Genomic DNA, 6,101 nt, shown 5'->3' on the forward strand with positions numbered 1-6,101 from the left:
CAAATCAAAACAAAAAGATGTATAAATGTAAGTTTATTCTTTTGTTTCATCATATAGCAGTAGTTTCATTTCTTGATGTTAACTTCCTGTTGACGGCGTTAATGGTTTTCTATGACGAAAACTGCTTAAAACAATAGCAAAGCTCTCAAATACAGAGCTATAAGAATGACACGTACCGGCGGCTAGAGACTAGTAATTTGGTCCTGCTTTGTGCTGCCGGCAGTGTAGCTAGTCTCTGGAGCGAAATGGCCCATAATTATTACGTTTGTAGCAGAGGTAGAAAGCCGGGACCCGGGGCCTCTGCTCGATGCAAGACCGTGTTTAGAGATTCGAAACATGTCGTTTAGAGATACCGCTGCATGAAGTTTGGAAAGTGAGCAGTGGAGCGTGGGCCTTCCAAGCGACTGGCTTTCCTGACCACTGGTCGCTTTCTTTACTTCAAGAAAAAAATATACGGACACCATCAGGACACTCTTGACACTTCAGGGAAGACCTTGTCAACTAGAATTAGAAATAATTGAAGATTCGGCCCAATGACCAGACATTTCTGTTCAATTGTTCTATGTATAGTTTTCTATATAAAAGATAGCGAGATGAAACCTGGAACTGAATCCATTAGTCAAGATCAACTTTTAGGTGAGTCTGTTGTTGGGAGCTAAACTGCACATTAACTAGAGTCTTGAAGACTCCTAGTGATATTAGATTAAAAAAAACTGGGGTCTCAGCACTCGCGAAGATAAAACTTTAAAAGGTTTTTTTTCTAAATTTTCATTTACTTGTTAAACATATCACAGTTTTAGTGGGGTATAAAATATAAGTTTATCCTTAACTGTATTCGAAGAAAGAAGCGACTCTTCAGCGCCTTCCAAGAAACATCGTCAGTCTAGTTTCAAATTGACGAAGTTTCACAAGTGTCTATAAGATAGCATTTGTAATCAGTAAACAACTGATAGATACTCGACTTAAAATGTTCATCAAGGTACTTCGTATAGAATAGATAATATTCTAAATGTTTAAGTGTATGTGTGTGTTTTACCAATACACTTACATTTATCAGCAGCGTATGTCCAGCCTTTTAAATACAAGATAGTTAAATGTCACAACAAAATGACATTTAATACTGTTATATTCATCACATATAAAAATATTAGACACAGCTTATCAGTTTACTGTTAGTGAAATTTGGAACAAGTGGATATTAATTATAAAGTTAAAAAGATATTTCTTGTAAGGAAAATATTCTCAAATACTAGTCCGTCTTTGATGTATTTACCTGAAAACTACAGGATGTGTTACTTTATATACTTTGGTATTTTTGAATTATTTATCATATAGAAACTTACTGTTTCCAGCTTGGGGTAATACGTCGCTTGTCTTCAGTTGCTGCTAACATTACCATACGCTAGACAAACATATGAACCACATTATATGACCAATTAAACGTGTAATCTACAATATGCAAAGAATTAGATTCAAACAAAATTTAATCATATAAAAGTGAACGATTAACCAAGAACTGATTTTGAGACTGAACAAAGCCAATGTTTAAGTAGTCGAAAATGGTGAGCAAAGCTGAAATGTTCAGCCACTGCATAGTTCAAAGTGACACCTATTGGGAAAGTCTTGGGGCAATAACCTCCAAAAATAATCCAGGATGATTTTATTTCTCCACAAGAGCCACTCTACTTTGAACTAGGCATTCCATTTGTTTGTTCATCATGAAGTCTCTGGATAGACGATCTATACAAGAACAGTCTAACATGTTGTCATCTTAAGATACAATTTGATGAATGAATGGAATCATTTTCCAATATTCAAAGTATAACAGATCCCAGTAAATAATGAGGAAAGTTATAAAGTTGGTTTACTAAATTAGAGGTATATAAACGATTCTCTAACAAACATTTATAGGTTTTGAAATATACGTTTCTATGTATATTAAAAATGAAATGACATTATGTATTTTTTATATACTGTATGTTTGTGTATTTTTTATTTTTCATTATATTTTATTGTATCATGCAAATACGTTTGTCTCATTTGTTTCGGAACGCATCAAAGTTAAATGTATATAATAAAGTAGATAATGTCATAATGATACAAGAGCTTCACATGAATATCCAATAAGCGGCAGATAAAAACCCGCGAAGAAATAAAACACGAGAAACAAAAGCGCTGTCAACACAGACAGGTACTGTAAAATGTTGTATTACTTGTGACAGTTGAACGTGTATTGCAAATGCAATATACTTGCTCAAAGATATGTATATATACACGCGTATATACATTACAGTTAGACACGCAAACATACGTTGCGGATAGATACCTACGTTCATAACGCTATAATAAATTTAGGTAATGGATATTTCATTGTGATGCTAAAATAATATCTACGAACATCTATTTAGGAAATGTTTTATCGAATAACCTTAGTAGTTATCGAAACATAAAATGTGATTAAAAACTACTTGAAACAACAGATTAGAAGAACAAAAAGTAATGCATACATTATAATTCGGAAATTTTATTTTTCGTAAAGTTAAATATTGTTTTCTTTTTATTAAACGTTGAACTACGCAATGATCACCGTGTTCTGCGTGAGAATCGAACATGGAATTGTTGCATTATAATTTCTTAACCTTGCCGCTAAACCACTGGAAGAACATTAATTTTAGTACAGGAAACATAGCAGTAAAACATCAAAATGTGTTTTTAGAATAAACGTGGCCCTTAAATAACAAGTGAGACTGTAAAGAAATGTATAGTATGTTTGTTTGTTTGTTTTTGAATTTTGCACAAAGCTACTCCAGGGCTATCTGCGCTAGCCGTCCCTAATTTAACAGTGTAAGGCTAGAGGGAAGGCAGCTAGTCATCAGCACCCACCGCCAACTCTTGAGCTACTCTTTTACCAACGAATAGTGGGATTGACCGTCATTTTATAACGCCCCCACGGCTGAAAGGGTGACCATGTTTGGTGCGACGAGGATTCGAACCATATATAGTAACAACTTGAAATTGTAAGACATTTCGAATCTTATTGGAGGCTAAGTAGCGAAACTTGTAGTTTGTTTTTAAATGTTGTGCCAATTACTACGATTGTGGAAAGGAATGAGGTAATATCCGCCTTGAGGTTCAAATGACTTCAAGTTTAACCAAAGAGTGTTAAGCAAAATGACATACTCGGTATTTCCAACCCGAACGGCACGTTATAGCCGACTCTAATTCTGCTGTGACAAATTCTTTATCCGGCTCTTTGAACCGAATAAAAAAATTGTCACTTTTATACCGTGTCCATAGCTTCATTCATGGTGTGGTTACGTGACCCTCGGTCGCACCCATCCAATCAAACACAACGTTTGTATATAAGATTCATTTTCTATCCTCAAAACAATTTAGAAGTGAAACAGTTTCGTGTCTTTGTCTTGCAAAGGCTGAAATTTCTAAATATTATTTATAGAAACGCACCAAATCAACTAAATCCTAACGTGGAGTGAACATAGATGACATAAAATGTTATTTTTTCGTAAACCACGCTGTGTAATATATCGTATAGATATATTAATGTGTTGTTTGTTTGTTTCTTCATGGTCTACGTAGCTCACTACTTGTGAAAGAAAACATAAACACCAAATGACTCATACAGCATGATAAACTGGACGAGCAAGTAAGTGAAATATATATTTTCTCTGTGTCATAGCCTAAAAAATGTATAATTTCGCACTATTATGTAAGCTAATGACACGGTAATTATACAGAGAAAAGTGTGAATTCATATCGGGTGTAAAATCACATCTAAATCAAGTGTGATTATTGTAAAACAATATATTAATATGTTACCATAACCACTGATCACCGTTGGAAACTGAAATATGAAACCTAACGTCCTCACCATATATATGTGTTATAAATGTGCAACTTAAAAATTAATAGATTTGTTTTTATTTTTCACATTTGCATCTTTACGGGTGTGGATTCTTATCCTATTTACGTCAAGGGGTGTGTTTGTTAGAATTACACCCAACAGTTTTTTCTTGAAGTGACGACAGTATATCCGTGTCACGTACCATAACGTTTCAAATAAAAGGTTACAAATATCAGGCGGAAAATATTTTATCCCATAATTACATTTCGTGATGTATTATCAGCAACAAGAAGTAAGACGTAAAACAAAAATATTCATCAATAGAAGTGTAACTGTTCTCTTGATCCTTGAAGAAGGAACCAGTGTAACATGTTAATATGTTTGTAACAGTAAACAATATTTTACCTTGAACACTAAACAAAGTGGAAATATGTTCTCCATCCTTGAAGAAGAAACCAGTGTAACATATTAATATGTTTGTAACAGTAAACAATATTTTATCCTGAACACCAAACAAAGTGAAGTATGTTCTCCATCCTTGAAGAAGGAACCAGTGTAACATGTTAATATGTTTGTAGCAGTAAACAATATTTTATCTTGAACACTAAACAAAGTGGAAGTATGTTCTCCATCCTTGAAGAAGGAACCAGTGTAACATGTTAATATGTTTGTAGCAGTAAACAATATTTTATCTTGAACACTAAACAAAGGGGAAGTATGTTCTCCATCCTTGAATAAGGAACCAGTGTAACAAATTAATATGTTTGTAACAGTAAACAATATTTTATCCTGAACACCAAACAAAGTGAAGTATGTTCTCCATCCTTGAAGAAGGAACCAGTGTAACATATTAATATGTTTGTAACAGTAAACAATATTTTACCTTGAACACTAAACAAAGTGGAAGTATGTTCTCCATCCTTGAAGAAGGAACCAGTGTAACATGTTAATATGTTTGTAGCAGTAAACAATATTTTATCTTGAACACTAAACAAAGGGGAAGTATGTTCTCCATCCTTGAATAAGGAACCAGTGTAACAAATTAATATGTTTGTAACAGTAAACAATATTTTATCCTGAACACCAAACAAAGTGAAGTATGTTCTCCATCCTTGAAGAAGGAACCAGTGTAACATATTAATATGTTTGTAACAGTAAACAATATTTTACCTTGAACACTAAACAAAGTGGAAGTATGTTCTCCATCCTTGAAGAAGGAACCAGTGTAACATGTTAATATGTTTGTAGCAGTAAACAATATTTTATCTTGAACACTAAACAAAGGGGAAGTATGTTCTCCATCCTTGAATAAGGAACCAGTGTAACAAATTAATATGTTTGTAACAGTAAACAATATTTTATCCTGAACACCAAACAAAGTGAAGTATGTTCTCCATCCTTGAAGAAGAAACTAGTGTAACATGTCATTATGTTTGTAACAGCATGTAACGTGAGAAACACAAGTTAATTTGTATAATCAACAAAGTGTAATAATGTTCTTTGTAATATGTTATTGATAACAGCTTGTAACGTGAGAAACACAGTTTTACTTCTAGTACTGTACAAAATGTCAGCGTGTTATTTTGACACTTAGTAAATTCCAAAACGTCTAATTTGTGACATCAATTTTTACAGAAACTCGTTCATCCAAACTACAGGAACAAACCTGACGGAGAACACACGTATTGGTCCGGCGTGCGTGAGCTCTTTACGGCGTGGTTGTGTAGTTTTAACTCTAATATAACGAGCTGTTTGGAAGTGTCCGTACGATCACTGAATTATCCACGACACTAGAACACGAGTCATCGCTTGCCATGGCGGTTCTCCCAGGGAGCGACAATTGACCCAGAGACATGCGAGACTTGTTGTCCTAGCTGTTTTTGATAAATCAATACTTCTATTAATTAGAATGTACTACAAAAGCCTCCACGACACGATTGTTTAGGGTCTCGAAGGCATAGCATTTTCACCGTTCCGCCGTCTCTCGTTCATAGATGGCGGTAAAACAACAGCCCAAAGAGTACAAACGAGCGTAATCTTGAAACGTATAGTATCGGCGTAAAACAAATAAGTGCCGATGGTACTTAAGCTGACGATGTAATTGAAGTGTCAGAGGTACTGTGTATTTATTATCTTCAAACATAGTCTATGTTTAAATTAGTATATGTTTAAAAGTTTTATAAGTTTCTCTTAAATCTCGAAAATTTTGATTGCATTCAGTTTGGTTTGGTTTGTTTTG

The 6,101-nt window shown here is 34.1% G+C and overlaps 1 long non-coding RNA gene across 1 annotated transcript; it reads left to right on the forward strand.

Annotated features, from left to right (window-relative positions):
* Nucleotides 1–212: 212 nt before the first annotated feature.
* On the forward strand, nt 213–5,836 carry LOC143222572 (uncharacterized). Its single transcript, XR_013012329.1, has 3 exons — nt 213–636; nt 3,598–3,664; nt 5,498–5,836. It is a non-coding gene; the product is annotated as an uncharacterized LOC143222572 (long non-coding RNA).
* Nucleotides 5,837–6,101: the final 265 nt, after the last annotated feature.

Source organism: Tachypleus tridentatus, chromosome 8 (genome assembly GCF_004210375.1).
Source record: "Tachypleus tridentatus isolate NWPU-2018 chromosome 8, ASM421037v1, whole genome shotgun sequence".
Classification (NCBI taxonomy): domain Eukaryota; kingdom Metazoa; phylum Arthropoda; class Merostomata; order Xiphosura; family Limulidae; genus Tachypleus; species Tachypleus tridentatus.